Source organism: Oncorhynchus gorbuscha, unplaced genomic scaffold (assembly GCF_021184085.1).
Source record: "Oncorhynchus gorbuscha isolate QuinsamMale2020 ecotype Even-year unplaced genomic scaffold, OgorEven_v1.0 Un_scaffold_1461, whole genome shotgun sequence".
Lineage (NCBI taxonomy): Eukaryota > Metazoa > Chordata > Actinopteri > Salmoniformes > Salmonidae > Oncorhynchus > Oncorhynchus gorbuscha.
The window spans coordinates 107,501-119,217 of NW_025746236.1; the positions used below are offsets into that span (position 1 = coordinate 107,501).

The 11,717-nt window shown below is 37.8% G+C and overlaps 1 pseudogene; it reads left to right on the forward strand.

Annotated features, from left to right (window-relative positions):
• Positions 1–11,125, forward strand: part of LOC124022870 — a 64,131-nt pseudogene extending 53,006 nt beyond the window's left edge.
• Positions 11,126–11,717: the final 592 nt, after the last annotated feature.

Genomic DNA, 11,717 nt, shown 5'->3' on the forward strand with positions numbered 1-11,717 from the left:
AACTACTATAATACAACTCTCTGCTGCTGTCCCTCTACAGGGGAACTCTAGGCACTACAACACAACTCCTATAATACACAGGGGAACTATAGGTACTACAACACAACTACTATAATACACCTGCTCCCCTCACTCTCAGGGGAACGATAGGTACTCCTCCTCCCTCTGTCCCTCCACCTCCTGCCTCCCTCTCTGTCCCTCAACACCTCCCTCTCCCTCGGGAACTATGTCCCTCCCCCTCTACTCCTACACACTGCTCCCCTCTCCATAGTCCCTCCACCTCCTCCCTACCTCCCTACCTCCTCCTCTCTCTGTCCTCCACCTCCTCCCTATACCCTCCCTCCCCTCTCCGTCCCTCCACCTCCTCCCTACCTCCCTACTCCCTCCCCTCTCCGTCCCTCCACCTCCTCCCTCCTCTCCGTCCCTCCACCTCCTCTCCTCCTCTCCGTCCCTCCACCTCCCTCCTCCCCTCTCCGTCCCTCCACCTCCCTCCCTCCCTCTCCGTCCCTCCACCTCCCTCCCTCCTCTCCGTCCCTCCTCCTCCTCCCTACCTCCCTCCCTCTCCGTCCCTCCACCTCCTCCCTACCTCCCTACCTCCCTCCCCTCTCTGTCCCTCCACCTCCTCCCTCCTCCCTCCTCTCCTCCTCTCCACCTCCTCCCTCACCTCCCTCCTCTCCGTCCCCCTCCACCTCCTCTTTCCTACCTCCTACCTCCCTCCCCTCTCTGTCCCTCCACCTCCTCCCTACCTCCCTCCCTCTCTCCGTCCCTCCACTCTCCTCCCTACCTCCTCCCCTCTCTGTCCCTCCACCTCCTCCCTACTCTCCCTCCCCTCTCCGTCCCTCCACCTCCTCCCTCCCTCCTCCTACCTCCCTCCCTCTCCGTCTCCTCCACCTCCTCCCTCCTCTCTCCCCTCCCTCCACTCTCCTCCCTGCCCTCTCTCATCGTTCCACCTCCTCCTCCCTCTCCGTCCCTCCAACTCCCCCTACCTCCCTGCCTCCCTACCTCCTCTCCTCCCCTCCCCTCTCCATCCCTCCACCTCCTCCTCCTCTCCGTCCCTCCACCTCCACCCTCCCTCCCCTCTCCACCAATCTCCAGGTATTATTTGTGATGGTAGACGTGGACGAGCCGAGGAATGGTAGAATGTTGGAGTATTTCCGTGTCCGGGAGAGTGAGGCTCCGATGGTGCGATTGGTTAATCTGACGAGTCACGTTGACCCTATCACCTGCCAAAGGGGACACACTGGACACGCCACTACATTATAGCGTTCTGTAAGACCTACCTGGATGGCACCGCACAGGTACACACAGGGGAACAATAGGTACTACAGCACAACAACTACGCACACACTGCTGCTGCCTTACCGCACAACGCACAGGTACTACACACAACTACACGCACACAGGGGAACTATAGGTACACGCAATACACACTATAATCACACACACACGCACTACAACACACTACTATACACACACACACACACACACCTTCATACACCAATTAAACATACTTCACAAGGTCCACATGTTCACTTAAAGTTTGTGTGTGTGTGTGTGTGTGTGTGTACTATAATATGCTGTGCCCTGTGTGGGAACGTGTGTACTGTGTGTAATGTGTGTGTGTGAAAGGTAGGTGTACAACACAACAACTGTGTGGTGTGTGTGTGTGTAATGTGTGGGAACTAATAACATATACTACTATACTACACAGGGGAACTATAGGTACTGAACACAGCCTAAGATGCAGAGTGAGGCTCTGCCTGCTGACTGGGACCAGAAGCCAGTTATACAGCTGGTAGGGGAGAGAACCTGGGAGAGACTGGCCTTCAACCTGACAAGACAGCCTTCATAATGTTCTGTAGGTAGGTACACACACACACACACACACACACACTCTGGGTTCTATTCTAGGAATAGATAGATAGAATGTGTGGTGTTCTCAGGGTTCTATTCGACAAACAGATAGATATAATGTGGTGTTCCTCAGGGGAATATTCTAGGAATAGATAGATAGAATGTGGTGTTCCTCAGGGTTCTATTCTAGGAGTAGATATAATGTGGTGTTCCTCAGGGTTCTATTCTAGGAATAGATAGATAGAATGTGGTGTTCCTCAGGGTTCTATTCTAGGAACTAGATATAATGTGGTGTTCCTCAGGGTTCTATTCTAGAATAGATATAATGTGGTGTTCCTCAGGGGAACTATTCTAGGAATAGATAGATATAATGTGGTGTTCCCTCTCAGGGGAACTTCTATTCTAGGAATAGATAGATAGAATGTGGTGTTCCTCTGGTCTATATTCTAGGAACAGATAGAATGTGGTGTTCCTCAGGGCTATAATCTAGAATAGATAGATAGAATGTGGTGTTCTCAGGGTTCTATTCTAGGGAATAGATAGATAGAATGTGGTGTTCCTCAGGTTCTATTTTAGAAACAGATAGAATGTGGTGTTCTCAGGGTTCTATTCTAGGAATAGATAGATAGAATGTGGTGTTCTCAGGGTTCTATTCTAGGAATAGATAGATAGAATGTGGTGTTCCTCTGGGGAACGATTCTAGGAATAGATAGATAGAATGTGGTGTTCCTCTTGGTCTCTATTCTAGGAACAGATAGAATGTGGTGTTCCTCTGGGTTCTATTCTAGGAATAGATAGAACATGGTGTTTCTCAGGGTTCTATTCTCTAGGAAAAGATAGATAGAATGTGGTGTTCCTCAGGGGAACTATTCTAGAACACAACTCTATAATTGTTCCTCTGGGTTCTAATTGTGTGTGTGGTGTGTGTTTGTGTCCCTCCACCTTGTGTGTGTGTTTGTGTGTGTGTTTGTGTTGTCCCTACCTGTTTGTGTGTTTCCCCTGTGTTTGTGTGTGTGTGTGTTTGTGTTTGTGTTTGTGTGTTTGTGTGTGTTTGTGTGTTTGTGTGTGTTTGTGTGTAGACCTGCCCTACAGTGAAGAGAGTCGTTCTCTGTTCCCACTGTGGGAGGAGTTAGTCCCTCACTTCCTGGACAGAGAGGAAGTTGTCATCGCCCCTCTCCGTCCCTCGACGCCTCAGCCAATGACTTCAACCTGTCGATGAGAGAACGCTATCCCTCCCGCCCTCCGCCTGTTCCCCGCCCCTGCACGCAGAGAGGGTAGACAAATTATACACACTTGATATATACACACACCGGGATATATACACATTATACACACATTATACACACTATATATACACACTATATATAAGACACTATATATACACACATATATACACACTATATATACACACTATACATACACACACTATATATACACATTATACACACTATATATACACACTATATATACACACTATACACAATATATATACACACTATATATACACACTATATATACACACTATATATACACACTATATATACACACTATATATACACACTATACACACTATTATACACATTATATATACACACTATATATACATTATATATACACACTATATATACACACTATATATACACACTATATATACACACTATATACACACTATATATACAACCTGATTATATATACACACAGCTATATATACACATTATATATACACACATTATACACACTATACATACACATTATATATACACACTATATATACACACTATATATACACATTATATATACACACTATATATACACATTATATATATACACATTATACACACTATACACACTATATATACACACTATGCACACTATATATACATATTATATATACACACTATACACACTATATATACACACTTATATACACACTATATATATATACACATATTATACACATAGATATATATACACACTATATATACACACTATTCTATTAATACACATATATAGGTTACACACTATACACACTATATATACACATTATATATACACACTATACACACTATATATATAATGTGGTGTTCACACTATTATATAAACACTATATATATATATACACATATTATACACATTATATATACACATATTATACACACTATATATACACACTATATATAAATAGATATATATACACATATATATACACAACAGATATATACACACTATATATATTCACACTATATATAAACACATTTACATTACATTTAAAAACACTATATATACACACACTATATATACACACTATATATACACACATTATACACACTATATATACACACTATATATACTATATATAGACATTATATATACACACTATATATACTATATATAGACATTATATATACACACTATATATACTATATATAGACATTATATATACACACTATATATACACACATTATACACACTATATATACACACTATACACGCTATATATACACACTATATATACACACTACACATATACTATATATACACACTATACACACTATATATACACATTATATATACACACTATACACACTATATATACACATTATATACACACTATATATATATATACACATATTATACACACTATATATATACACATATTATACACACTATATATACACACTATATATAAACACTATATATACACACTATATATACACACTATATATACACACTATATATACACACTATATATAAACACATTTACATTACATTTAAAAACACTATATATACACACTATATACACACACTATATATACACACTATATACACACTATATATACACACTATATATACACACTATACACACTATATATACACACATTATATACACACTATACACACTATATATACACACTATACACACTATATATACACACTATACACACTATATATACACATTATATATACACACTATACACACTATATATACACACATTATATACACACTATATATATATACACATATTATACACACTATATATACACACTATATATACACACTATACACACTATATATACACACTATACACACTATATATACACATTATATATACACACTATACATAACTATATATACACACATTATATACACACTTATATATATATATACACATATTATACACACTATATATATACACATATTATACACACTATATATACACACTATATATAAACACTATATATACACACTATATATACACACTATATATACACACTATATATACACACTATATATAAACACTATTTACATTACATTTAAAAACACTATATATACACACTATATATACACACTATATATACACACATTATACACACTATATATACACATTATATATACATATATAGACATTATATATACACACTATATATACTATATATACACATTATATATACACACTATATATACACATTATATATACTATATATAGACATTATATATACACACTATATATACACACATTATACACACTATATATACACACTATATATACACACTATATATACACACTATATATACACATATATACACATATATATATACACACTATATATACACACTATATATACACATTATATATACACATTATACACACTATATATACACACATTATATACACACTATATATATATATACACATATTATACACACTATATATACACATATTATACACACTATATATACACACTATATATAAACACTATATATACATAATTATATACACACTATATATACACACTATATATACACACTATATATAAACACATTTACATTACATTTAAAAACACTATATATACACACTATATACACACACTATATATACACACTATATACACTATATATACACACTATTATATACACACTATACACACTATATATACACACATTATATACACTATACATACACATATATACACACTATACATACACTATATATACACACTTATACACACATATATACACATTATATATACACACTATACACACTATATATACACACATTATATATACACACTATATATATATATACATATTATACACACTATATATATACACATATTATACACACTATATATACACACTATATATAAACACTATATATACACATATATATACACACTATATATACACACTATATATACACACTATATATAAACACATTTACATTACATTTAAAACACTATATATACACACTATATATACACACTATATATACACACATTATACACACTATATATACACACTATATATACTATATATAGACATTATATATACAACTATATATACTATATATAGACATTATATATACACACTATATATACACACTATATATACTATATATAGACATTATATATACACACTATATATACACACATTATACACACTATATATACACACTATACACACTATATATACACACTATATATACACACTATACACATTATATATACACACTTATACACACATATATACACACTATATATACACATTATATATACACACTATATATACACATATGCATATATATACACACATTATATACACACTATACACACTATATATACACACTATACACACATATATACACACTTACACACTATATATACACACTATATATACACACTATACACATTATATATACACACATTATATACACACTATATATATACACATATATATACACACTATATATACACACTATATATACACACTATATATACATTATATATACACACTATACACACTATATATACACATTATATATACACACTATACACACTATATATACACACATTATATACACCTATATATATATATACACATATTATACACACTATATATATACACATATTATACACATTATAAATACACACTATATATAAACATTATATATACACACTTATATACTATATATACATATACACACTATATATACAGAATATATAAACACATTTACATTACATTTTAAAAAACACACTATATATACAACTATATAAACACTATATATATACACACTATATATACACACATTATACATTTAAAAACACTATATATACACACTATATATACTAATATATATACACATTATATATACACACTATATATACTATATATAGACATTATATATACACACTATATATACACATTATATATACTATATATACACATTATATATTGACACTATATATACACACTATTATACACACTATATATACACATTATACACACTATATATACACATTATATATACACACTATATAAAACTTATATACACACTATATAAAACACACATTATATACACACCATATATACATACTTTATACACACACATTATATATTCACATGATACAGTTGAAGTCATATTTACATACACTTTCGCCAAATACAAATTCCTGACATTTAACACTAGTAAAAATTCCCTTTAGGTCAGTAGGATCACTATTTATTTTAACATTGTGAAATGTGAGAATAGTAGAGAGATTTATTTCAGCTTTTATTTCTTTCATCACATTCCCAGTGGGTCAGAAGTTTACATACACTCAATTAGTATTTGGTATCATTGCCTTTAAATTGTTTACACACATATGAATTTTGGCATTCCTCCTGACACTATGAGTCAGGTTTGTAGCCTTCCTGACTATAGATATACATAAGTTGGGTATACAATTTTGGCACATTCTCCACTACACAGCTATGTAACTGAGTCACACTTTATATATACCTCTATATAATATCTTGCCACACTATATATACACTTTTTCAGTTTTGCCCTACAAATGTTCTATAGGATTGAGGTCACTATATATACACAATATACACACTATATATACACACTATATATACACACTATATATACACACTATACATATATATACATATATACTATATACACACTATATATACACACAATATATACACACTATATATACACACTATACACACTATATATACTATATATACTATATATACACACTATACATACTATATATACACAATATACACACTATATATACACACTATATATACACACTATATATACACACTATATATACTATATACACACTATATATACACACTATATATACTTTTTCAGTTTTGCCCACAAATGTTCTATAGGATTGAGGTCAGGCTTTGTGATGGCCACTCCAATACCTTGACTTTGTTGTCCTTAAGCCATTTTGACATAACTTTGGAAGTATGCTTGGGGTCATTGTCCATTTGGAAGACCCATTTGTGACCAAGCTTTAACTTCTGACTGATTGATGTCTTGAGATGTTGCTTCAATATATCCACAGCATTTCCTCCTCATGATGCCATCTATTTTGTGAAGTGCACCAGTCCCTCCAGAGCAAAGCACCCCACAACATGATGCTGCCACCCCGTGTTGGGATGGTGTTCTTCGACTTGCAAGGCTCCCCCTTTTCCCTCCAAACGTAACGATGGTCATTATGGCCAAACAGTTCTAATTTTGTTTCATCAGACCAGAGGACATTTCTCCAAAAAGTACGATCTTTGTCCCCATGTGCAGTCAAACCGTAGTCTGGCTTTTTTATGGCGGTTTTGGAGCGGGGGTTTCTTCATTGCTGAGCGGCCTTTCAGGTTATGTCGATATAGGACTCGTTTCACTGTGGATATAGATACTTTTGTACCTGTTTCCTCCAGCATCTTCACAAGGTCCTTTGCTGTGTCTCTCTCCAGGTGGTAGCCTACTCTGGTCAGAGGAACCTGAAGGATCTGGTGCAGTTTCTGGAGAAAGAGATGGAAAGAGCCAAGAAGGACAGGGCCCAAGTATGTCACCTTTAACCCTTGACCTCTCCTCCAACCCCTCACCTCTCACTCGCCCCTAAACTCTAACCTTCATGTGGAGAAAGAGATGGAAATAGTCAACTTTCCTGACCTCTCCTATCTTCCACCCTTGATCTCTCCAAACCCCTAATCTCTCCTAACCCTTGACCTCTCCTAACCCCTGATCTCTCCTAACCCCTGACCACTCCTAACCCCCTCCTAACCCCTGACCTCTCCTAACCCTGACCTAACCCCTGACCCTAACCCCTGACCTCTCTCCTGACCACTAACCCTGACCCCCCCCTGACCTCTCCCCTAACCCCTGACCTCTCCTAACCCCTGACCTCTCCTAATCCCTGACCCCTGACCTGACCTCTCCTAACCCCTGACCTCCTAACCCCTGACCTCTCCAAACCCCCCTGACCTAACCCCCTAACCCCCTGACCTGTCCTAACCCCTGACCTCTCCTAACCCCCTGACCTCTCCTAATCCCTGACCTCTCCTAACCCTTGAGCTCTCCAAACCCCTGACCTCCTAATCCCTGACCTCTCCTAACCCCTGATCTCTCCTAACCCCTGACCTCCCTAACCCCAGACCTCTCCTAACCCCAAACCCCCTGATCCTCTCCAAACCCCTGATCTCTAACCCCTGACCTCCAAACCCCTGATCTCTCCCTCCTCCTGACCTGTACTAACCCCTGACCTCTCCTAACCCCTGATCTCTAACCCCATGACCTCTCCTAACCCCTGATCTCTCCTAACCCTTGACCCCTTTCCCCTGACCCCTCTGACCTCTAACCCTAAAGAGGACATGTGTCTGTTTTACTGTGTCTCTGTCTCCTAAAGAGGACATGTGTCTGTTCACTGTGTCTCTGTCTCTCCTTCCGTGGCCTCCAACTGCTCTTAAACGCTAGTAAAACCAAATGCATGCTTTGCAACTGTTCACTGCTGCACCTGCCTGCCTGACCAGCATCACCACCCTGGATGGTTCCACCTTGAATATGTGGACACCTATAAGTACCTAGGTGTCTGGCTAGACTGTAAACTCTCCTTCCAGACTCACATCAAACATCTCCAATCGAAAATCAAATCTAGAGTCGGCTTTCTATTCCGGCAACAAAGCCTCCTTCACTCACGCCGCCAAACTTACCCTAGTAAAACTGACTATCCTACCGATCCTCGACTTTGGCGAATGTCATCTGCAAAATTGCCTCCAACACTACTCAGCAAACTGGATGCAGTTTATCACAGTGCCATCCGTTTTGTCACTAAAGCACCTTATACCACACACCACTGCGACCTGTATGCTCTAGTCGGCTGGCCCCTCTACATATTCGTTGCCAGACCCACTGGCTCCAGGTCATCTATAAGTCCATGCTAGGTAAAGCTCCGCCTTATCTCAGTTCACTGATCACGATCCCAACACCCACCTGCAAAGCAGGTGTATCAACATCCTAAAGGCAACACCTCATTTACGCCTTCGTTCCAGTACTCTGCTGCCTGTGACTGAACGAATTGCAAAATCGCTGAAGTTGGAGACTTTTATCTCCCTCACCAACTTCAAACATCAGCTATCTGAGCAGCTAACCGATCATGCAGCTGTACATAGTCTATTGGAAAAATAGCCCACCCATTTTCACCTACCTCATCCCCACAGTATTTATTTACTTTTCTGCTTTTTGCACACCAATATCTCTACCTGTACATGACCATCTGATCATTTATCACTCCAGCGTTAATCTGCAAAATTGTAATTATTCTACCTTCCTCATACACATTGTCTAATTGTTATTGACTTGTTAACTGCTATGTTGTCTTTATCTTGGCCAGGTCGAGTTGCAAAATGAGAACTTGTTCTCAACTAGCCTACCTGGTTAAATAAAGGTGAAATAAAAAGTAAATATGTAGAGGACGTGTCTGTTTTTAATACTCTCTCTCTCTCTCTCTCTCTCTCTCTCTCTCTCTCTCTCTCTTCTCTCTGTCTCTCTCTCTCTCTCTCTCTCTCTCTCTCTCTCTCTCTCTCTCTCTTTCTCTCTCTCTCTCTCTCTCTCTTCTCTCTCTCTCTCTCTCTCCCTCTCTTTCTCTCTCCCTCTCTCTCTCTCTCTCTCTCTCTCTGTCTCTCTCTGTCTGTCTCTCTCTCCTCTCTTTCCCCTCTCTCTGATCTCCCTCTCTTTCTCTCTCTCTCTCCTCTCTCTCTTTCTCTCTCTCTCTCTCTCTCTTCTCTCTCTGTCTCTCTCTCTCTCTCTCTCCCTCTCTCTCTCTCTCTCTCTCTCTCTCTCTCTCTCTCTTCTCTCTCTCTCTCCTCCCTCTCTCTCTCTCTCTCTCTCTCTCTGTGTATAGGAGGAGGAGGATCGGAGGAAGCACATTGAGACTCAGAAAGCTATTGAGGCCAAAGAAGCAAAAGAAGCCAAAGAGGAAAACAAGAGCTGTAGTGTGTTTACCTGTAGAATAAAACCTGTAGTTATAGTAGCTGTAACCTAGTAGTATAAAACCTGTAGTTATAGTAGCTGTAACCTAGTAGTATAAAACCTGTAGTTATAGTAGCTGTAACCTAGTAGTATAAAACCTGTAGTTATAGTAGCTGTAACCTAGTAGTATAAAACCTGTAGTTATAGTAGCTGTAACCTAGTAACCTAGCAGTATAAAACCTGTAGTTATAGTAGCTGTAACCTAGTAGTATAAAACCTGTAGTTATAGTAGCTGTAACCTAGTAGTATAAAACCTGTAGTTATAGTAGCTGTAACCTAGTAGTATAAAACCTGTAGTTATAGTAGCTGTAACCTAGTAGTATAAAACCTGTAGTTATAGTAGCTGTAACCTAGTAGTATAAAAACCTGTAGTTATAGTAGCTGTAACCTGTTGTCATGCAGGTAAAAGAGGACCCAAAAGCGACTTAACAGAAACAGAGTTTAATAGTTCAAAACGGAATAACTGACATCCTCTAGATTTGGTAGAGGGAAAACAACTGGAGAAGCGCCACAGACTGCAGGTCGCCCGGGTAACCTAGCCGTAGTCGACTG